Source organism: Myiozetetes cayanensis, unplaced genomic scaffold, assembly GCF_022539395.1.
Source record: "Myiozetetes cayanensis isolate MyiCay16 unplaced genomic scaffold, myiCay2020 scf1, whole genome shotgun sequence".
Taxonomy (NCBI): domain Eukaryota; kingdom Metazoa; phylum Chordata; class Aves; order Passeriformes; family Tyrannidae; genus Myiozetetes; species Myiozetetes cayanensis.
Window position 1 is genome coordinate 85,935,131 of NW_026086604.1, and position 22,343 is coordinate 85,957,473.

The following is a 22,343-nucleotide window of genomic DNA, read 5'->3' on the forward strand; positions in this document are numbered from 1 at the left end:
TTAAAAGCTGTACATACATGTAGCTATCAGTGGCTAAAATGAATGAGATTAATTTTATGCTCGACACTTGACTGTGGTTGGAATGGTGGTAGCACGTCAACAACTACAACAGGTCACACAACTCTTGGATGAGGAAAGGATTTTAAGATCTAAAGCTGAAGGTTAGGTGTATTTGTGAAGGGGAATGCAATAAAAAAATACATTTTTTTTCAGTGCATCAGAGGAAGGGGCTCTAAACACCCTCTCCTGAGGAATTCAGCTGCATATCAGTGAAGGTAAAGTGGATATAAGAAAAATGCCATGTGTATGGAGAGCATTAGGAAAGGTCATATATTTCAAGAAAGAATATTGTTTACAAGGAGTGTTAATAGGTTTCAAGGGAAATGTTAATTTTTTTTCCTGGCTGAAATAGCTACTGTAAGTTTTTAATGGTTAATCATTCATTCTTGAATTTTTATATTAAGCATTTCATATTACTTTATTGACTTAACTTTTATGCTCTTCTTCATTTTGACAGTAAAGAATGACCAGGCAATACTCTTTGAAAATTGGAGACCATTTGCAGCTGCTCTCTGCTGAGGAAAGTGAATAATAGGGTGCCCTCAAGGAATTTCAAAGGTATCACTCAACAGAAACTTTTGTGTCTGAAGAAAACTAGATCATTTTATCATGGTAGGCATACTGATATGTTTGCTTTAATAAAATGCCATATTTCTGCCTTTAATCTCTTGTCAACCAGCTATTAAAACCCAAAAGTGTATGTGTGCAGCACATGTAAACACTTGTGGTTTCAAGTTTGTCACACAACATACAAACAAAGTATGTAATTTTTGTTTAGTGAACAATCTACAATAAACTTACTGAGTAATGGCAGTAAGGTTCTTTTTCTCACCCCTCCCTCAAGGCAACAAATCAATTTGATTTAATTCAATAATCCATGCAATTTTTTAAAAGCATTATCTAAATCCTATAGAGTTCTCTGAAGTGGCCACATGACGAAATAATGACAACTGTTTTCCATGTAAATAGTGATGAGCACCTGAAATAATAGCAGTGTTAGAAGATGATTACTTATGAGAATTGACATTATGTGCCTCAAGCCCCCAGAATTTTGCACCTGCACAGAACAGTTCCCCTTGTCTTTCAGCGTGGCAATTCTGTGCTGTTAACTCACTCATCATTTCTTGCCTGTTAAGGTGAGGCTTGAATCAGTGCCCGCAGTAATAGAGGCTTGTTTTGAAAGTAAAAGGCATTGCTTGTGACCCAGCTCTTGTGGTCCTCGCATCATGGGTGGATAAGGATACCTTAATGAGTTTGATAACTGCTTCAAATAGCAGTAGAAGACTAAAAAATAATATATTCTGAACAAGAGCCCATAAATATCTTCTTAATAAGTTATACTGTCTATGAAATAAATAATAAAATAATTAACAGATATCTGCATACTTTTCATCAATCCCCATGTGGTCAGGCATTTTAGAAGATAGTATAGATAAAAGAAGCCTTTTTGTTCATAAAAACTGAACCAAAAATGCAATGATAAAGATGCAAAGCTTTACATTTGATATTGTCAGCAGTCATGTATCGCATCAGTGAACCACAAATGTTTGGAAATGTTAATGGTTAAGAGGAAAGAATAAAGCTTCACATGCTACGGCTGCACATGCTTATGTCTACAGGACAGACCCAAGCACTTGTATGTGAACAAGCATGAAGTGAAGATTGCATTTCCTTTGAGCCCAATGGAAAGGGAGCCACAGTTACTCTAAACTGATATCTACACTGTCAATTGCCTGTTTGTATCCATCCTTCGCCCCACTGCATTAAATCTTTTTCAGTGTTTCTCTCAATGGGATAGTGTTAAACTTACTTACTTCTACTTCTGTGGGAGTTTTTCTGTTCCACTACTAATTTCTGTGCCCTTTGTCTATCTGTTGTGCTTTATTTGAGATGGAATTTAACATAATGAAGTTAGTGTTAGAAGTAAAGAAACATAATACATTTCAAAACTTACTATTTCCATAAATGGAATCTGTTTTCAGTTTTCATGTAGGCAGGTGTTCAACAGCAAGATATCTTCCTACAGCTGTCCAAACTGTTTTCCTTGTATTGTTAAAGAGTTCTAGGTTTTCTTTTATTTTTCACTAGAATAGCTATTTATACATGTGTGGAATTAAGTAATTTTTTTTCCTTTCAGAGAAAGTTAATGTTCCTTTTCTCTGTTGTATTTCAAATACCTGGTAGTCTTGGTTTTCTGAGTCCTTTTAAACCTCCTATTAATCTTCTTTAGCTTTGGATAGCTCACATAATTTAGCACATTTTCCCACCTCACTATTACTTTACTTTCCCCTATCATGTGTTTTCTTTGTTTAGTTTGTTGGACCCATGTTCTATTCCTTCCTAATCTGAAAACTGGTAACTAATTTCTATATCACAGGAGAATGTTCCAGTAATCTATTATTTTTTTTTACATCTTGAGTTTTGCCATAACTTTTTCTTTAGGTGTGATGCTTCTCAAAATACCTTTTTTGTTGTTGTTTTTATTTAAAAAAATGAATTTTGATCGTGCTGAGCAAAACTAATGCATTGAAAACTCATAGGTTTACATCATAGAATTTATGTTCAACTGCCGGTTTTATAGATCTTCCCTGGATTTTTGTGTCAGCCTGTTAACTGAGTTATTCTCATATCCAGGATTGCCACTAGCACTTTTTCATTCACATTTCATATAAAAAAGTATTGATAAAATGATTAGTATAAGTTAACCATTGCCCAGTAAGGACTAATAAATTATTGAACAGGTCGATACTGTTCTGTATACCAAACATAATCATAGCTTGTTACCATATGAGTTCATGCAACTGATTTCATACTTACTCTCTATTATAGTTGCTCTTTTTTACTATGCTATCTATGATGTATTTTTTCATCTTTTGTAAGGTATTAATCAGGTATTATCTGACCACGTTTTTACTAATAACTTGAACAATTTTGGTACATTTTTTCAACAACTTTTAAGTCACTTAAGAGCATTTGCTTTCATTTAGAGCTGGGTGTGTGGACATCTCAGGTCCTTCTAACCCTTCAGCTGAAATCTCTCTCTCAACGTTTGGCTCAATGTTGGCTGCTTCTGATTTAAGATTTAATTCCCCCTAGCCCCCCCCAGTGTTTTCTGTTGGGATATAATCTCTGACAACTTTTCCATATTGATAACTTAGGGATCACCCACTCCTCTGACGTGTCTGCAAGGGACATGGCTCTAGTAGTCTAGGAGGTCTTTTTAGTACCTGATTCCTATGGTCTCCAGTAATAAATGTTTCAAGCACGAGGTGTGGGTGGAACTCTGATGGGAATTTTCCCCAGACTGTGGCTGTGAGGTTTGCAGAGTTCTTCAGCTCCCATGTGAAGTTATAGGACATTTTTTAATTTCAACTAACATGCTGGAAAAGGCTTTTTTGTAGTAATAGAAGGCTCTTGCATTCTCAAATCAGAGAAATACTTCTAATCAAATGTTGGGATTGGGTAGGTTGGTGACCTCTTCTTTTTGTGTGTTATCTTATGCTTTATATTTATGGCTAAATCTCAATCAGTAGACCTGATGATGTTTCTGGGTCCTGAGAGAAGATGTGTCTTTCAGACAAGGTTCTAACCCCATATCTTTCCAAAGTCTGGCACACAACTTCTTCTTTCTTTGATTCCTGGTCAGCCTTCTGATTTCCATGATAAAGCAACTAAGGGATGCCTGCTAAAAGGAGTTCCTGTGGAGTGGTTCTGCTAGATGTTCTGGATGATTGCAGTACGCCCACTGCTAGGGATGGCTTTTGTTCATGCTCACTCACAATAAATATGATTCAGTATGTAGTTCTTAGGTTTCTTTCACTCATATGCAACACGTGTGGATAGATAGAGTTACTGCTTATCATCAAAAAAATTAAAAAGGAAAGTTGTGGTATACAATTATTATTAGGAAATTATTATTCTATTATAACACAACTGTAGGCTGTTGTAACCACTAAGTTTCTCTATTGAATTTATTGCTGACCATTTACTTTGTGTATTGTTGGTCTAATACTTAGAAAATTGCAGGAAGAAACTGCGTTTCTTTTCTGCATTTTGTAATGGGATTTTTTGTCAATTTATTTGAGTGTGACAGGAGGTCTGACAGAAAACTGATGAACCACAGCAGTTCTCAGGAAAGAGTGAAAGAGTGCAGGATGCTGCCCTTAAGAACTGACTTTGATACAAGTGAACATCATTTTTCAAGATTCTCAAAACATGCCTCAAATATGTCTTGAATTACATATTCTTTGCTGCGTAGAGTCAGATAATGAGCAAGCAGGTAATAATTACGATGGATCTACAACAAGAACTCATTTCACGGTTATTCTTAGGGTTAGACATTCTTTCTCTTTACTGGTAACAAAAAGTAAACTGTTTAAAGCCTCCTTGTATGTATGTTTAGAGTAATGTAGCTCAGCCCAGATCAGGCAAAATAGAAAACTAAAGTGTCACTTTGCAAGTAGTTCTGGCCATGGTAACGTGCTTTTTGCAAAGTATTTTGAGCAGCTCCACTCAAGTCAGTGACATTTTACACCTGATGCAGCTCTGTGCAGAGGAGCTGATACACAGTCAGTGGTGCTCGTTCTTTCTCTGACCACTGGCTACCATTCCCGAAGTAGCTTTGTTAGCAGTAGTTTGGGTCTTGATCTTCACCACAGTCCTTCACAGTCTGCAGGGATACACAATATCACCTTTCTTACACATGGCTGTCTTTGGGATATAGAACTAAGAGGGATATCGTGCACACTTCCTTCCTGGGACATGCAAAAGGCCAGTCTCATATTTCTGCACAAGAGAACTCCTGTTAAAAAGGAGTACCTACTGTACTAGAGTTGTGTGGGAGTCTTTTTATTTGAGTTCTTTTTTATGGTAATCTTTGGCAGTACAAATGTTGGTATTTTCTCAAGAGATGTTCTGCCACTGAAAAGAGCACATTTTGTAGCCTTTGCTTACTTTGGGCCACCTCAACAGGGCAGGCAAAATATTTATGCAGGAAAAATGCACTAAGTATTCTGTGCTAATTTGAATGGCACACTGGGAGAACAGGATCAGCTCCTCAGTCTGCCATCATCTTTTTGTGCATATTTAGAAATAGTGCATGTCTGCTCTGCAGTCTGTAAACACTTCAGAACAGAAACTGTCTCTAGCAATCTCTATCTGAAGGACAAATGGCAATGAAGCCCAGAATTTAGCTTTTTCCTCTGGAAACTATTTTCAAAATGGCTTTGTGGCATCTCCCTATACCTACATTTCTGTACCAAGAGTCAAAGATACAAATGAATGTTGTAGTCTCATTTTAGTCCTGTCTCTATCTAGGCTTTGCTAACACATGCCTGTAGTTGGAAAGCAAGGGCTTCTGTGGTCAGAATAGAACTGGAGTTTTCTCTTGCTCAAACTGAAAACTTAAAAATAAAAGACTCAAACTACTTGTGAGGCATCATGGTCATGGTTTTTGCTGGAGAATAAAATATGTCATTTTTCAATTTGTTTAGATAAGATAGTCTTCATTCCTCCTTTATGAAATAGTAATGAAATGGAGGAGTCCAGGACAGGACTAAAATCTTGGGGTGGTAGATGGTGCACAAATCTGGAATTAAGGTGACGTTTGTCTGTGTCAGGTGCCTCCAAATCTGCCTTGTGGGCTAACAAGAAAAATTGTACTGTTTAGCAGCAAAAGCAGCAATCATAGCAAATCAACTGTACAAGCATTGTTTCACCCAATAGTAGGGTTTCCATTTTTCCCTAGATATAGGATGAAATAGTTCAGAGACCTCCTTCTGTCAATATCTTTCTGTTATCCATGCAGGACAGAGATTTAACATGCAGGGTGAACTACAGCAGAGAGACAGAGCTGTGTGTCAGCACAATGAAACTCCTCCCTATGCACACATGTAATCATCCCAAGGAGCTCTTCTTCAATAACCTTGTCTTCCTGTTTTGCTGAGAACTGTTTTTACAGGACCTGCTGGAAGCTGCCATTGAGGAGTAGAGTAATTTTCTTTGATGTTGGTGGCTTGCATGTCAAGTAAACAAGTGTAAAATCTCATGTAGGTGGAAGTATTTTAGATGGAATATGGCTTTGGAAATCTCTAAAGGAACAATCAAAGCACAGGAGGCTTCCATCTGATGTGAAGTATTGCTGAACGTTCTGATATGCTCAACAGTTTCATAGATCTAAGAAATCAATAGCAACAAAAAAAGCCCACTCTCAGAATGAAAAATTGTAAGTGTGGTACATGCAAGATGGCTCTGATAGGATCTATCTCCAGTCTTTGTTTCACTTGGGCCTTTTTGTTTGCAAAGTCTGGAAGGATGAGATGACAGCTTTTTCTGATGGCCCTCTTAATACTTTTCACTAACAATGAAAGGGAAAGGGAATAATTCTCTGCAATAATATTGACTTCTTATGTGATCTTGGGTAAGTCACTGGGCTATTGTGTGCTCAGCTTCCTCAAGAAGAGAACAATACCATTTCTGTGGCTTGCACAGGTGCTATGACTGTTGGTGAGAATAAAGAATATTTTGTTTTTCATGGGTTGAACTGGTGCTGTGAATAAAGAATATTTTGTTTTTCATGAGTTGAACCAGTACAGACTATTTTTAGTTCTCTTGACCGCCCCCCCCGCAAAAAAACCCAAACAACAAAACCTAACCAAAAAAACCTGAAAGAATGTTTCCAAAGGCAGCGTGCTTTGACCAGCATATACTCAGTTGTCCCTCATGCTGTATAAATTTGTGGTGGTTTTTTTTAAATTTGTTTTTTAGATACATTATCTTTTTTTTTTTTTTTTTTTTTAATTCTAAGTGAGTTTTTAAATTAAAACTACCCTTCTGGGGAAAAAAAATTTTCTTTAAAAAATATTGAAGGAAAATGATTTTTACATTTCAGACAATGAAACCTGTAGTATATCTGAAATAGCTCTGTCAGAAAAAAAAACGCCAATCAGCTACCCTTTGACATGTTCAATTACCTCCTGCTCCACCCCCCATATTTTTTTCCATCCTAACCTCTGTGTGTGTTTATTATAACAGTAAAATTCTTTGAAAGGTGTAGTGTCCAACTTACAGACCAAGGTGCAAAAGAGAAAGCTGAGGAGACTCTAAAGTACCTTTGCAGCCTTTGGACTCCAGTCTGATTTATGGATATTTGTATTTTGTATGTCTCCTCTCCTGGGGCTTCCCAAGGAGTCACAAGAATGACCAAATTTCTTCCATGTTAGATTCCAGCACTGAAACATTTTTCCGGAGTCCTGGCCTTGGTGCATGTTATTATCCCAATGTGTATTTAGGGCACCTCAGAAGACAATTTTCGATAATGTTTGACTGTGGCCTGGCAGAGACTGACTGTTCTGTCCCTAGTGCAGACCCATCCCTCAGCAACGCCAGCACCACAAGCTTTTCTAAAAGCCTGTGGATGCCTTGATCCAAAGTTAGAATTTGACTGCAGTCAGCTATTTGAACAAAAATTCCCATTTTCTTGATCAAGGCATGAATGCTAATGAAAGCCAGTAGTTTGCCTGATAAGAATTACCTAGTGCTTAACATGATCTAAATGCCTTGAAGACAGCTTTTTCAATTTTTAAATGCAAATTCTTACAGAGGAATAAGCACACTTACTTCATCAGGTCTTAAGAAACCAAACCCAAAACCTCATTCAGAAATTCATCACTTGTCTACCGTCTTTCTTCCTGTGAGGGGACTGAAGAAATATTTTTTATGTTAATTAACTACCTGCTGAAACTTGTTAGAACAGGACAGAAAGCAAACTTCCCATTTGGTGAGGAATCCTGTGATTGCACATTTAACACCAAACTACAGTTTATAAATATGAAAAAAAAAAAGAAGCCCAGACTCCTTAAAACATAATTAACAATGTAACAAAGCAAGGCAAGAACAGCATCCAAAAGTATTCATGTTTGAAGTAACAGATAATCCTGTAATTGCTGCTTCTTGGTAAAATTCTGAGTATGTTAGAGGGAGCCTTATTTTAAAATGGCACATACACATCAAAGATGCTTTTCTTGTCTTTCATACACCTTTCTTTCAAGCAAAGAAACACCGACATAGAAAAGGAAAAACTGTTCTGTTGTGCTCTAAAGTCAGCTCATTTCTACTCAAAGTAAATGCTGGTTTTGGCAGCCCACAGATGGAAATATGTTTAACACTGCAAAGGTGAATTGCTGCTACAGCAAGGAATGGAAGTGAACGCCAGCACGAGGGAATTATTGTCTGTTTTTTGTGACTGGTTCTTTGCTGAAGGATTTTGGACTAGCCATTGCCAAAGCTTAGAGCAACGTTCGTTTCCTTTAGTTGTTGATCTTCATAAAAGCATCATGCAAAGAAAATTGGCCTTAGTGTGGATGAGAACGTATTACAGGTTTCAATACTAAAGCTGGAATCCTGACTCCCACATGCACAGAGGCTGCTAGCGGAGCTGTCTGATCAGCTTTTCTAAGAGTGATGACTTCACTATTTTGAGCTAATCAGAGAGGTAGAAGATGTCAAGAAGAAGCTGCTGTGAGGATTTTTCTCCCACTCTGATTAGCCAAGACTTGAACATCACCTGTACCACAGCTAATGTCTTAAAAATTAAGCACCCATGTTTTAATAGAAATCTGTATGCTAACAACACACACAAAATATAATAGAGGATAGCCTACATATATGATTTTGTATTCTCCTATATAATTCCACTGCAGGTAATGCAACAGCATTTTCATCTCTATGGAATTTTACAAAACATTTCTAAATGTTTTGTTTATCTGAATTTCCTTAGGGCATTGGCTCCATCGGACACAGGGGAAGCTTCTGGCAGCTCCTTTGCTACAAACTGGCCACAGAATACCCAGGCAATAAATGTCATTGCTTTCTCTACTGAGGAACCCGTTCTGAATTCCTGAGAAAGGTCTGTCAGAACTGTGGCAGTGACTTTCCATCTTGCAGCTGATTTTGAATATAAATCTCTTGTATACTGATATTTGTTTCTTCTACTACCCACTTTTTTTTTGTGTTGTAATTTTAAGATCGTCATGGCATGGATTGCCTATTTAATGTGTGTCACCACATGACCAAGTTGGTGTCCCTTTCTGTTCCTACAGTGTAGGTGGCAGTAAGTGACGTGTTTTAATCCCCAAGATAGCACCCATTTTACTCTAAAAGGCATTTGGTTTGTTTGGTTGTTGTTGGGATTTGGGCTTTTGTTTGTTTGTGTGGGTTTTTTTGTTTTGTTTTTTTGTTTGTTTGTTTTTTTTGGTTGTGTAAAGTATAGATAACAGTACTTCATGGTCTGGAAGGGTTTCCTCTCTTGTTTTCCAACAGGTGTGGAGTATTGGGATATGTGCAAAGTGTCACATTTTGTCAGTTGTCTTCCTTACTGGCTAAAATATATTTCTAGACTATTTTTTTCAGTACTCATTTCCACAAAAGAGGGAACAATGAGTTCCCCATGGGCAGAGTGGGAGGGGCTCCTTCTGGTTCTCCTGCAGCACCGCCAAGTGATTGGAAGCAGGAGCTGCTCAGAGGTGATGGAGACACTGGAGCTGAATCTCTCCTAGTAAATCACAGACCGCAGTAAGCTGCAAAACCCAAAGGACAGTAAGTAACTAAGTAAACACAGTTGATTGTGTATATCTGATCTGAATATAAGGACGCTGTGTTAGGGGGCTTAAAAGCAAGCAGTGTAACTGGCATAACTCATCCTGTTAAAATCAAGAAGAGTTTGATCATGGATTTATAATGAGCTGGGGGCTATAGAACGGGATCCTTTACTAAGCAGGGTATAAGAAGACCAGTATTTCTCAGCGATGCTTTTCTTGTGGTATATACCTTGTTGTCAGTAAGCAAGGATCCTTCCAAATTGGAGTTTGTTCTTTGCATCAGATTTCTGCAACTCTTTCTTCCCAAGCTGTTCATGGTGTTATGTGTGCCATCAGAGTGCACTGCTGGGTAGACAGCAAAAACCTTTTTCAAGGGAAGTTGTATGCTTGCGAAAAATTGAGTGTGACCCCATGCTTTAAACACACAGTCCTGTTGTCATAGATATCAGTATGAGGAAAACTCAGGGATTTAGAAATGGAACAGAGAGAAATATTTATTTTGCTGTAAAAAGTGACCTTGGAAATGTGCATATCAATTAACCAGCATCTGCCAAGAAGTTATTCTACAAACAGCAAACTAAAGCACTTGCAGAAAAGTACTTTTGTCCTTCTGAAAGAAATGGCTGGATGCCCACATGAGTACTATATCTCCACCAAAAATGTGTATTTTTAAAAATCTTTTATCAGATATACTAAGATGAAAACTGCTATTGAGAGACAAGGGAAATTGGAAATACGAAACTACACAGTTGCAAATGCTAGTTTAATTCATTTCATGTGAAGCTGCTGAGAAAGAACAGAACTCTTGCACCTCTTAAATATTTTCATAACCCTTAAAATATCCAGCTCCTTGTGACAGGGGCTGTGGACATTCATTGCTTTCAAGTGCAAGAGAAAGACGAAGGGTCTGAGGGAGCAGAGCTCATTTTGGAGCACTAACTGAGAGCTCTGGGCAATAATAGCACTGCCCCTTGACAGAATAAGCCTGTATGTACTGAATAATTAGGTGTACTTATCTTCAGTGCTTTGGTGATGCATCTTTCTGTTAAAGCTTAGTTGAACTTTCTGATAGAAATAAATTTCAGGTGTTTGGTACACAAGAGGGAAAAAAAAGCAGGAAACAGGACAGATAGTCTTGAGAGTCATGGGTGCCCGTGGGAAATGGAAAAGTGGGAGATAGACATCAAAGTGAATCATGATATTTCAGTTGGGTTATGTGATTTTTGGTATATCCATTTTAAGCAAAGCAAATGATTCCTAGAGACCAAAATGTTACTTAAAAAACCAAAGGGATTTGCTTTACATACACAGCTCACTTTTTAAAATACTTTTTCCCCTTCAAACATTATATATTGTCCTTAATCTGTTTCTCAGGAAAAGAAGGAGAAAATCTCCATCATTTGTTGAATCACTAGATGGGATAACATTGTCTCAATTCTGAGGGATGCTAATGACTTATCCTTGATTGCTGAGCACAGGTGATCACAGTACACAATTTGATAGACTCAGCTCTGTCAATCACCACGGTAACTAGGCCAAGCACAAATTCCACCTTATTTTCTCATACAGAATTTTGCCTTAAAATTTACCTTAGAATTTCTTTTTATATGAGCCACAAAAGCTGAAAGACATGTTGGACTTGGCTGATTTGTCCTCTATTTCTCTTTTAGTCTCAGTATCCCAAAAAAACCAGCCCTATGTTGCCAGCTTCAGTCCATTCACATTTTTAACTCTGAAGCCTCCTTTACCAAGCAGAATTACTCATAAGCTGACTTTGGTTGTAGTTGGTAACTGATTCTGTTATGTTCTGCTAATATTTGCCTAATAGGGTTAAAGATTTGGCAAAAAAAGTGCCACATCTACATGTTTTTTTAACACTTCCAGCGACAGTCATTCCACCCGTTCCCTGGGTAGCTTGTTCCAGTGTCTGACAACCCTTTGTGTGAAGATTTTTTTCCTAGTGTCCAATCTAAATCCCCCAGTTTCAATTTGGGGTCATTTATTCTATCACTTGGGACAAGAGACCAACCTTCACCTGGCTACAACCTCCTTTCAGGTAGTTGTAGAGACCAATAAGGTCCACCCTGAGCCTCCTTTTCTCCTGGCTCAACAACCTCATCTCCCTCAGCTGCTCTGCATCAGACTTGCACTCTTGACCCTTCCCCAGCTTTGTCCCCTTCTCAGTACATACTCCAGCACCTCAAAGTGTTTCTTGTAGAGAGGGGCCCAACACTGAAGACAGGATTTGAGGTATGCCGTGACGAGTGCTGAGTACAGAACAATTATTTCCTTGGTCCTGCTGGCTGCACTATTTCTGATGGTGGATGCCAGTTTGATTCTCTCTTCACTAATAGAGGCGTAGAATTCAGACTGCATTTGAAAACTCTGGTGCAGGTGCTGTTCTGCTGCAGAAATTAATGCTACCTGGGTTCACCTGACAAGTCCAGCAACTTCCTGGACTGCAAGTTACCATGGTTGAATTGTGCAGTTTGTTTTCTACTCGCTTAATTTTTCAAGTGGATCTTTGGGTTTGCAAGCAAACAAAAAACCCTTTCCTTTTCTACTCCTTTTCTTGATGCTGATCTTCTTTGTCTCAGGTGTCCTAACTGAGTAATAAGAAAGGCAGTAGAAATACTATGCATTTAACTGCATACTAGCCAGGAATGAGAAAGCATGTAGGAAGAGCTTTAGCTGACTTTTGTATATAGTACAGAGTTAAATATGAATATCACCTTCTCAAAAACAAAGAAAGATGGGGAAAAATATTTCTGGCCTTGAATCCTAGCCATTAGCATAAAAAAAGAGAGTTTGGCTGTGAAAACTAAGATAGACTTCGAGGAGACTGTGATGGATGTCAATGGCCTTTGTAAGGAGTAGAAGGCTCTTTATGAGTTTGTCACTCTTTCCTAACTCACAGGTCTTGTTATGATTAGAGAGTTCATTTAATTCAAATTAACTGTGGAGTGGTTAATGGCTTTCTAAGATATGGAGTAAATTTGACTGTAGTTCCTAAATTTATGGTAAAGCTGATAGCACAAGCTACTTTTCTGGCCTTGTATTTTCATTTTTAAGCAAATTTTGTTCATGCAACTAATTTATTAAATATACATAATAAAACTATAAAAATGCTTGATGCTGTAAACAGAATTGGGTTTGTGCCTGCACAACTGCTGCTTTTTTTTTTTTTCTTTTCTCCAAAATCAATGTTCTTACAGGTTTCTCTTCTTCATTACTCATTTTAGAATTGGATGGAAGTGTTTGCATGTGTAATACTGTAGAGTGTGTTTGCCAGAAAACTTGATAGCTAAATTCCTGACCATTTGTCTACTCATCTTCCAAGACAGGGTGAATGCTGTTATGTCTTCTTGTGATTTAAAAAATAACCAACATGATAGCACAAATATGTCCAGTCTAGCTCAAGCAACTGGTGCAGGTACTATTAAAAATTTGATTATGCCAACATAGAATACATGGTCTGAGCAATGAACATTTACCACTTTCCTGGGATATTTTTCCACTGGTACTCTGGTACCATGGTCCTTCCACAGACATTTAGGTACATTTCCATCATGGTGATGCAGTCAAAACAGCAACCACAACTTATATCTGTGCTTGAATCAGTCTGTATCTCTTGTCTCCCTATTTCCATTTCTATGTGTTTTAATATGTGAGGTTAAAATAAAAGTCTTTCTGGAATAGATGACAAATAATTGGCTTCAACTTCTTTCCTCTTTCGTTTCCCCACTCAACCCACCTGGGCCTATGTTTATTGAACTCCATACATTGTCAAGACAGTATTTGTAAATGGAATTTAACTGTAGGTGAGCAGTACAAATGTAATAATATTATACAACTCTTGTTTAATTTTGAAAGCTCCATCCTCTGTAACAGCGCTTATAATGGACGGTTCAAGCTGAATTATCCATTATTGCTCCCAAAGTTTACAATTAAACTATCGATCAAAGCTGGCAGAAAATTCTCAAGCAGTCTGGGTGTGTACCAGGCTTGTTTCAGATGCAGGCTGAGGGAGAGAAACCCAGAAGCAGCCTTCAGCTAATCCTCTTAGTGCTAACTGCCCTGGATACAGCAGTGATTATGTATCATGCTTATACAGTTTTAATAGTGCAGGTCCTATGCAATTTGTGACCTCTATTTCTGCCTAGAAAGATTGGAGCTTAACAGGTTTGGATCCACAGGGAACCAGCTTCGGCTTTTAGGCTTCTTCAGACACTGCAGAATGCATCTTTTCTTGGGAATTCCACAATAAAATGACTGTTATTTATCATTACAAACCTCTTTATCATTTAGTCAATAAAAGGCCTCTCTCTCTCACTTTTTTTTCTTCCGTGGTGTGCTCAGAGTCAGAAATCTGTATTAGTCTCCCCTGGCCTGAAGGCAAGAGATGTCAAATGCTAAATCATGATCTGCCCTGGCTTTCTGGCTAAATTGTGTATGAAGGCCTGAGGCAAAAAGGTGCACATGCTCATTATTTGAAACAGAATGATTTTTTCCCCCTTTCTTTCCTTTTTTTTTTAAAAAAATACATATTGAGACATATATGGTAACACACATACAGTAAGCTTCTGAAAAGTATCAGACCTGAAACAAACCAGCCAGAGCTAAATACGTCAAATATATATGCTTGCAGATTGGGAAATAAGAGAGGGATTGTCAAGAAAAATCAGATGATCTTCCCCTTTTGAACTTTTTGTTGGCAGTGGGGAAAAAAAGTGTTAGGAGTTGACAGCAAGGTGACAGATGTGGTAAATAATACATCTGGTGAATTCACCCCCTTTTTTTGGAGGGGAGAGAAGACATTTAAAATTAATCTTAGTTTGAAATTCATCAGAAAACCCTCATAGAAACATGTTTTAAAGCCTGTGATTGTTCCGCAAACTGTTTTGTATGTGTTTTCATCTACTTATTTGTTTGCAGTTTGTGATAGATCACCTTCCTTACAGGGCACTGTTACTACCCCAGGTTGGCAAAGAGATTTTTGTGAAGAGATTTTAGGACAGTCATCCCTTGGGAAAATGTTTGTGTGAACATATTTGCATAGATATGTTAAAATCTTTCAATTCTGTAAGTGTTCTTGTGAGGGGTGTATCATATATACCCAAATATAAGTGGAAAACTTATTAAAGGATAGTGCTTACCTTTGAAGCAAATTTAATTTTTTTGTTTCTTTATTTTGACACTAGTGAAATGTTCAAGTATGTAGTTTTACAGTATCTGTTCAGCAGAAGGTGACAAGGAGCTTCTATAAAAGCATATTAAACTTCATTATTTCCACATTGTGGACTAGAGTTTTGAAAGTTGCAATGAAACCTGGGGAGTTCCTCTGGAGAATCTAAACAATGTATGTATTATTTTTAGTGCTCAATATTTTCTGTGGCTAACTGCAAAACATTCTGTGTATTTATGCTGACCTCCTGCTCTCAGTTTAAGCATGAAAGGGACCACAACTTGAAGAAGAAAAAGGGCTCATATGTAACAGGGGCATTATGTTCAGCAAGCCAAATTTTTGGCACTGCAATTTTGATGCATATTCCATGAAACTGGATTTATTAAAATGTTTCATTGCTGGTTACAAATGCTGGAAGGGAGCTGAGGCTGCTTGAATTCAAATATTCTCTTTCTGAAGGTTTCAGGGAAATTACGTGATTGGATCAAAGTTTTGAGGAAGACTCCCCAATGGGATGATGTTACTGGCTGATACCTTCACTTAAAAAGCAAACTCCGTGAGCTCAGCATGTTTTGAGCAGTTCAATTTCCAGTTTTCAATGGAGGGCTTTAGTATTAGTTATAATCTTAAATAAAAATTGGTTTAGTTTAAAATGTCGCTGATTTATTAGAGCTGTTCTAATAAGTAATTTTTTAGTTATGACTGAAATAGTCTGCATCATCAGTGTGATGTTTCCAAATTTAAAATAATGCATTTTGAGAATCCTTATATCCAGGTCTTTGTAATCAAATAAAAAATGAGGCTGCTTTGTACGCATCACTGGTTCTGTATTTCTTCCACTGAAAATGATGTCCTGTTGAAATTGCTTGAGCTCTTCTCCAGCTGTCACATATATGAGAGTGCAATTAAGAAAAGGACTGTGGTTTTTAAAACCTAACACGGTCCCTGCTAGTTTTTAAAGTTCAATTAAAACCATCTTTATTAATATAGCATGTAAAAATGATGCCTGACATTGATCAGAACATAAATGAGTGAAATAAGTTGATGTTTTCATGTTTGTCATATTAAAAAAGCCTACCAAAACAACAGACCAATATAAAACACAAATGCCAAACATGAACTTTTCAGCAATTTTTCTTTTTCCTTCACATTATGGTAGAGCTTACTAGAAAAGCCTTTACTAAGCACAAAACTTAAGAAGTATTAAAGGGACTCATGTAAGTTTTACCAGAATCTACTTACTTCTGTTTAAGTACCAGATGGTTCTATGTTCTTTCTTTCGTTCTGCATATAGTCTTCCATGTTTTGTAAAGTTTGACTTAGAAGCACAAAGGCAGCAGATATATCACATGCCCTTTTTCTATATGTAGTCTGAGTTTTTTCAGTAGAGTTCTCCTTGAATGTCAAGGAAATGCAAAATTTCAGGTTAATATCTGTTTCCTCAATTTTATTGCAGAATTCTCATGGCTGTTCACTTTGTTTGATTTTTTCTTCTTTTTTTTTCTTTATTTTTTTCTTTTGTGTTGTTTTTCTTCAAAACTGAATACAGTGGGACTATATATTGTGTCTTAAGTTTATTTAGTGCAATACATCCTGATTGTCCTTTCACTGTGCCTGTAACTCGATATAACTCCACTGAAATCATTGCAGTTTCACTAACATAAAGCAGAAAATCAGACCCATAAATTCTTTATTCATTACACAGGAGTAGAAAACACTTGGGACTGACAAACTTTTAATTGTTGTCTCCCTTCCACTTCATCGTGGTCTAACTTTCTTTAAAAGCATTTTAAAATTAACAAAGAGAAAAAAATAGTAATGTACTTATGAAAACTTATACCCTTTGTCAGATTTTATACCTACTTAGAAATTATAAGATTTGTAATGTAAAAGCTAAACAACACATAAATGTAGCTATAAGAAGTGAGTCATGTTCATATAGTCTGAATTCCCTATATGATTCTGAAATCATATATTTCATTAGAAAATGCAATTATAGATGTTTTGTCTTTTTTTTCCTTCAACTTGGCAACGTACAGGAAGCTAATCTCACTGTCTGTGTCCTCTAAACTGAAGCTGCCTTCAAGAAAAGGAGCACTTCAATGAATTAGACTGTTTACATACTTTTAATGATGTGTTTGTTTTAATTTAGTTGTAAGTTTATGCGTCTGTAGGATCCATCTGAATCTTATCCCCCAGCTATATGTGTAATTCAGGCTTCCTGTTTTAAGGTCATTCCTAATACAGAAATTGTCAGGGAGGGGGTTTTAAAATTTTCATGGGCTTAGTATAAGTCTTCTTATTTCAGAAGCTAGCTTTTGTGTACTTCACATGTGGGATCTCTGGATAAATTTTTTTTAATAACTTTATACAACTCATAGCAATAGCCTGAGTCAAACAAAATATGAGCACTTTTTCTTTTCTCACAGATTTTCTTTGTTCATCTGAATAATACATTTATTTTAACTTAAATTAAGATATTTTAACTTGAATTAGGAAATTTGTAGTTCCTATAGTGGGAGCACATTAAAGTACAATATATGAAACTACTAAGGAAACTTCACCCTATCTTTTAGCTCAGCAAAATCTGCCATTTGCAAATAGAAGTAGTACTTGTTTGGGAACATTTTGACATGCTATTGTTTAATTGTATCTCTGCAGGATTTGAAACCACTCAGTTGGCCTTCTCAGGATTTGAATCAGTCAGGTTCTAAATGTCCATTGCTGTTGTCCTATAACATGCTGGCTGCATTCATGTGGCCAATCACACTCCAAACCACCTGCACTCTTAACATGTAAAACATGCGGGGATCTAGATGTAAAGTCAGTTTTAGAGTGGTGAAGATGGGAAATGGGACAGGCCATGAAGACTGGCATACTCAGAATCACTTTTACCTCTGCTCTTCACTTGGCATTGTAGACATGGCCTAGGTGTTTATCGTGCTGTATGACATGCACAGGTGGCAGCCTGAGGACTGTGTACATCACCTGGTATAATATCAGTGGTCAGTCTGTGCTTACCTTCTAAGTCATTATGATAATTTAAGGACACTTGCTCTAGTGAACTATTGTTTACCTTCACTTGTCCCATCTACTCTAAAACTGGTATCAAGATTACAAAGAATTAGCTTGCCATATGAGCAGTAGCTGGCTTGGATGGTGGGCATCTGGCTCAGTTTTCCTTGCAAAGGGCTGTGGAAACTTCGTGGTCTCAGCCTGGGAAGAGTAGAGAGCAGACAGGTGGGAAGAAGGGAGAAGAAAAAGCTGATTTGGGTAAGGACAGGAGGCATCAGGAAGGCGTTTTTTAAAAGCTGATCCACTGAAGCAGCAGTTTGTCCTCTTAACTCCTTACCTTCTGTCTTTTCTTTCCATAGCCCTAATTTATATGTTGTCTGAGACTGGGACTTTCTTTTTTCCTTATTTGTAAAGCACACAACAGGTGTCTGTTCTCCTTGCTGTAGCCTTCCAAGTGCTGCTGGATTACGAAGAGCAAGCAGTAGAAAGAGGAATGGACAGTTACTGACAGTGTTATAGGGACACTGACAGACTTGCTTCCTGCCACTAGGTACTGGAATTGGATTTTAAAATCAAACATTATTTTCTGTAAGGAAGCATTTATTTTCAGAATCGTTGGCACACAGTGGCCTGAATACTGCAGTCATAATTCTGGCAAAACTCCCAACAGACATCAAAGTTACTTTATCCTTGATTCCAATCTGCAGGATTGTGCTTTTTAGTAGAAACATGTCATATGTACGTGGCCTGGTTCCCAGAAGTTCTGAACAGACCTATAATATGGTGCCAACAAAGGAAGTGGAGAGAATGAGACAGCTTGAAATGTAGTCATTAATGACATTATTCATGTTGCTTTCATAATTACATTTATAACTGCATCATCATGGTGTGATGTGTTGATTAGTGTCCTGAGCAGTTCATATAATTAAACAGAGCACAGGGAATTAGCAGACTTACAGCAACAACGGGTACTGTTTCTGGCACATTTACATTCACAGCTGTTTGATGGATTGGGAGGTGACCACAGTCTTGAGAACTGATGAAAAGGCAGTGGCTTCCTTCCTTTGTATGCTGATGTAATCTTGCATCTGCAAAGGGAATTTGCCACTGCAGCATAAATGTGGTGGGTGTCTGCACCTGGCACATTCTGCTGAGTGTTACCTGGGTGCCTGATCAAGGTACCTGATCTTCTTGGTGAGAAAGCACCTGTACATCTACTCCTTTTTGCTGTAGATGGTGCAAAGTTTGCAATGAGTCACTGCCACATATTTCTATTCAGCAGCAGATTGCACTTGGAATGTACTGTAACACTTGGTCTATGTAAGTATTAAATGTGGGCAAATGCTCCACATCACTCAAAAGGGAAAACTTGTGCACTGCCTCTGGTCCACACTTTAGCAGTCTGCTCAGAAGCAAATACCTTACCTTCTCTTTTGCCACATACCAAATTACAGTTGTGATGGGAAATATTGGTAGCACTATATAACATATGTAAAGGACTTTGAATGTAGAGCTTTAATATTTGCAGTTATTAAAGAGAATTGACAAATATTATCTTTGGGCAACATAAATTTTCAGTGAAGGTCTGTGACAAAGACAACAGTCGGATAAGTCTCTGCTAGTGCAGCCAAAACCCAGTTTCTGCTAGGGCAAAGGAGTGACATCATTTTAGGGTGAAGATTGGAAGAGGAGACCTTCTTTTGAAGATTGTCTTGTTTGTATATGCCGCACTATCTCGTGGGTAGGGCTGACCTTAAGACCATTGACTCGGTAACCTGTCTGTTAATGGCTAATACCAGATGATTCAGAGGCACAAAAACTCTGATCCAACTGCATTTAGTTTAGCAAACAGCAACAACAAAACAGACATGATCCAAAAGCTTAGTTTTACCTTTGTATTACTTTCCATCTTGCCATATTATTTATAATCTTCTTTCAGATGTTTCATAGAGTATATACTCATGTACAAAATATTCTTAGGGGGGCTGGAGGGATTTCAAGGAATTGTGGCAAACTAATCGAGTGCCGAATCTGCAATTGTTTTATGTGAGCACTTAAAAATAGTTCATAAATGTAATAACTATCTTGTAATAATTCTTATAGGTTTTGATAAATATATGTATTTTAAGGCACTTTGTATATACCTGTTACTTGTTTCTTGGCTGTATACTGAACCACATTAAAATAGCAAGTGTTGACACCTCCCTGATTTAGGTTCTACTCTTTACACTTATGGGTATTTGAACTCATATAGCTGTTTCAATTTTTTGATGTTCATGGTAAATTTGAATTTCTCTTCTGGAATATTCCTTCACATTCTCACTCATGAAATGTCTGCTATGTAATATTTATAACACAAGCACAGACAGTTGTGCTAGTCTGCCAGCTTTATTGCACTGACTTGACCCTCTCATTGCTAGATGTCAGTGCAAAAGTACACTTATTATTACACTTTATTGCACCAAGAAAGACAAAGGTAATAAATTAATATTTTTGACTGAATTGTCTCTACATTTATAGGAAGATGTACTCTACAGTCTGTATACTTCACTTCAAAAATGCATCTGTATTAATCTATGATAATGGCACTGAATAAAATTTATTCTATGATTTTGAGAAATTATGGTTTAATTAAATTGATCTACTGAGTGCTTGAAGGTAGCTTGTATGAAATTTATATATAGTACACTGTAAGATTCAGTTGTTATCATTAAAAGAATATTATTGCATAAGATAAATGTGATCCACTTATTTCTTTGGTTTCTTCTAGTATCATTATTCTTTCAAAAATGAAATCTGTTATTTTGAGGGAATCTTTCCTACTGTTTAGCAGATTAATGATCATTCAGGACATTATCAGTTCTGCATGCAGTAGATAACTTTTGTTTAGATTCCTATACTAATGTTGTACATCGCTGGAGACTAACAGTATAACTCATCCACTTAATTTTTTTGCAGCCTGACTCCCAGATATCTTACTTGACAACATTCTAATTTCTAAGTGCTTGTTTTCAGTCTAAAGTATTTTTTTCCCCATACTGATCTTTGCAAAAAAATACCAACAACACAATCCCAGCCATTTATAGGATATCATCTCCTGATATAACCTTTTTTTTTTTCTCTCTACTACTTTTGACATAGGCAGTTTTTCACATTTATCTGAGATAGTTTCACAGAGGATGGTACTACGCTAATCTGAACTTAGTCACAAACCCAAGTATTTTGTTTGTCTGTTCTTTTGGGTGGGTTAGGGTTTTTTGTTGTTGTTGGTTTTCTTTTGTTTTTTTTTTTGGTGGGGGGAGTGGTGAAATTGGATCAGAATTTTCCTGAAAAGCTTTAAAATGAAATTATGATGTAAAGAATTCCTAGGTAAGTTCACTACAGCTTTTAAAAAAAGGAATTAGGTACCACATAAAGCACATAATGCTGCAAACTGTTGTTAGGAAACTTAATATTGTTGAACTTCTGTGAGAGACCTCCAGAGTGAACACAAGTCTTATAGAGAATGCTCCCACTGGGTGAAAACCTGTAACTGTTCCTTCCAATTGGGAAAATGCCAGGTCTGTCGTGGCCCTGCTCATTGAAGTAAATGGAAAGTTTATTTCATAGAATCACAGAAAGTCTCCCTGGCCAGTTCTCTGTGTTTCATCAGTCCTGTTTTTGCTGAGTTTGAAGACAACAAGTCCCATGTAGGACCAAGTCCCATGTAGGACCATGGTCCAGCAAGGTAGGCTGTGCCTGTCTCCTCAGCCATACTGACATTAAAACGGTTGTAAAGTGTTAAGGTGAAAATTCCGAGTAACTGGTTATCAGAAACCTTTAAAAAAATTCAGGAGGCTGAATCAATTAAATAGTGGTTTGACTTCTTTTTTTTCAACTCGGAGTCATTAAAAAAAAAAAAAGTGGGGATTTTATGGTTTGTCGTATTAACTATGAATGTGTTTCTGCTCTGTACTACTGTCTTGGGTTATGCGGATTTCTTCTGATCATACTGGGTTTTTTGCTCCTAACATCCAGTCATCATGTACTTCATTAACATGTTGAATTTCTGCCTGTTTTTAAAGTCTTTTTACTTCCTGTGTTAATTTGTGTATTTGTTCCTATGCCTCCTGGAGTTATTTCCTTCCTCTTGTCCTAAACCAGTTGTTTTTTTTACTATGCAGTTGCCTTAAGTCTTAATTCTGTTTTGTTAGTCTTCCAGCTTCAATTTAGCTTTTTTTCCTCCCTTCAGTATGTCATTGTTTTGCATTTGTAAAAGTTGGATTTTTAGGTATCTTTTAGGTATCTTTCTCTTCTTTGATTTAAATCATAAGATCAGTCAGTTTCTAACTCTTTGTCTTGTTTTCCTGGGTGGCTGTTGTTCATAAGTGGTTCTAACTAAGTTTTCTTATGTCTTTCCTGAAAATCTGTTTTGTCTGCAGTGATGATTTCCTATTCCTAACTCCAGGCTACTTGAGATAAACATTGTACTTTGTAGTAGCAAATAA

At 37.1% G+C, this 22,343-nt stretch overlaps 1 long non-coding RNA gene across 2 annotated transcripts in view; it reads left to right on the forward strand.

The window, feature by feature from the left end:
* The first annotated feature begins 585 nt into the window (after positions 1-585).
* LOC126641234 (uncharacterized) overlaps positions 586-22,343 on the forward strand; it is a 184,549-nt gene continuing 162,791 nt past the window's right edge. For both annotated transcript variants that reach the window (XR_007629217.1, XR_007629225.1), the window contains exon 1: positions 586-672. This is a non-coding gene — a long non-coding RNA (uncharacterized LOC126641234). The remainder of the gene's footprint in view (positions 673-22,343) is intronic.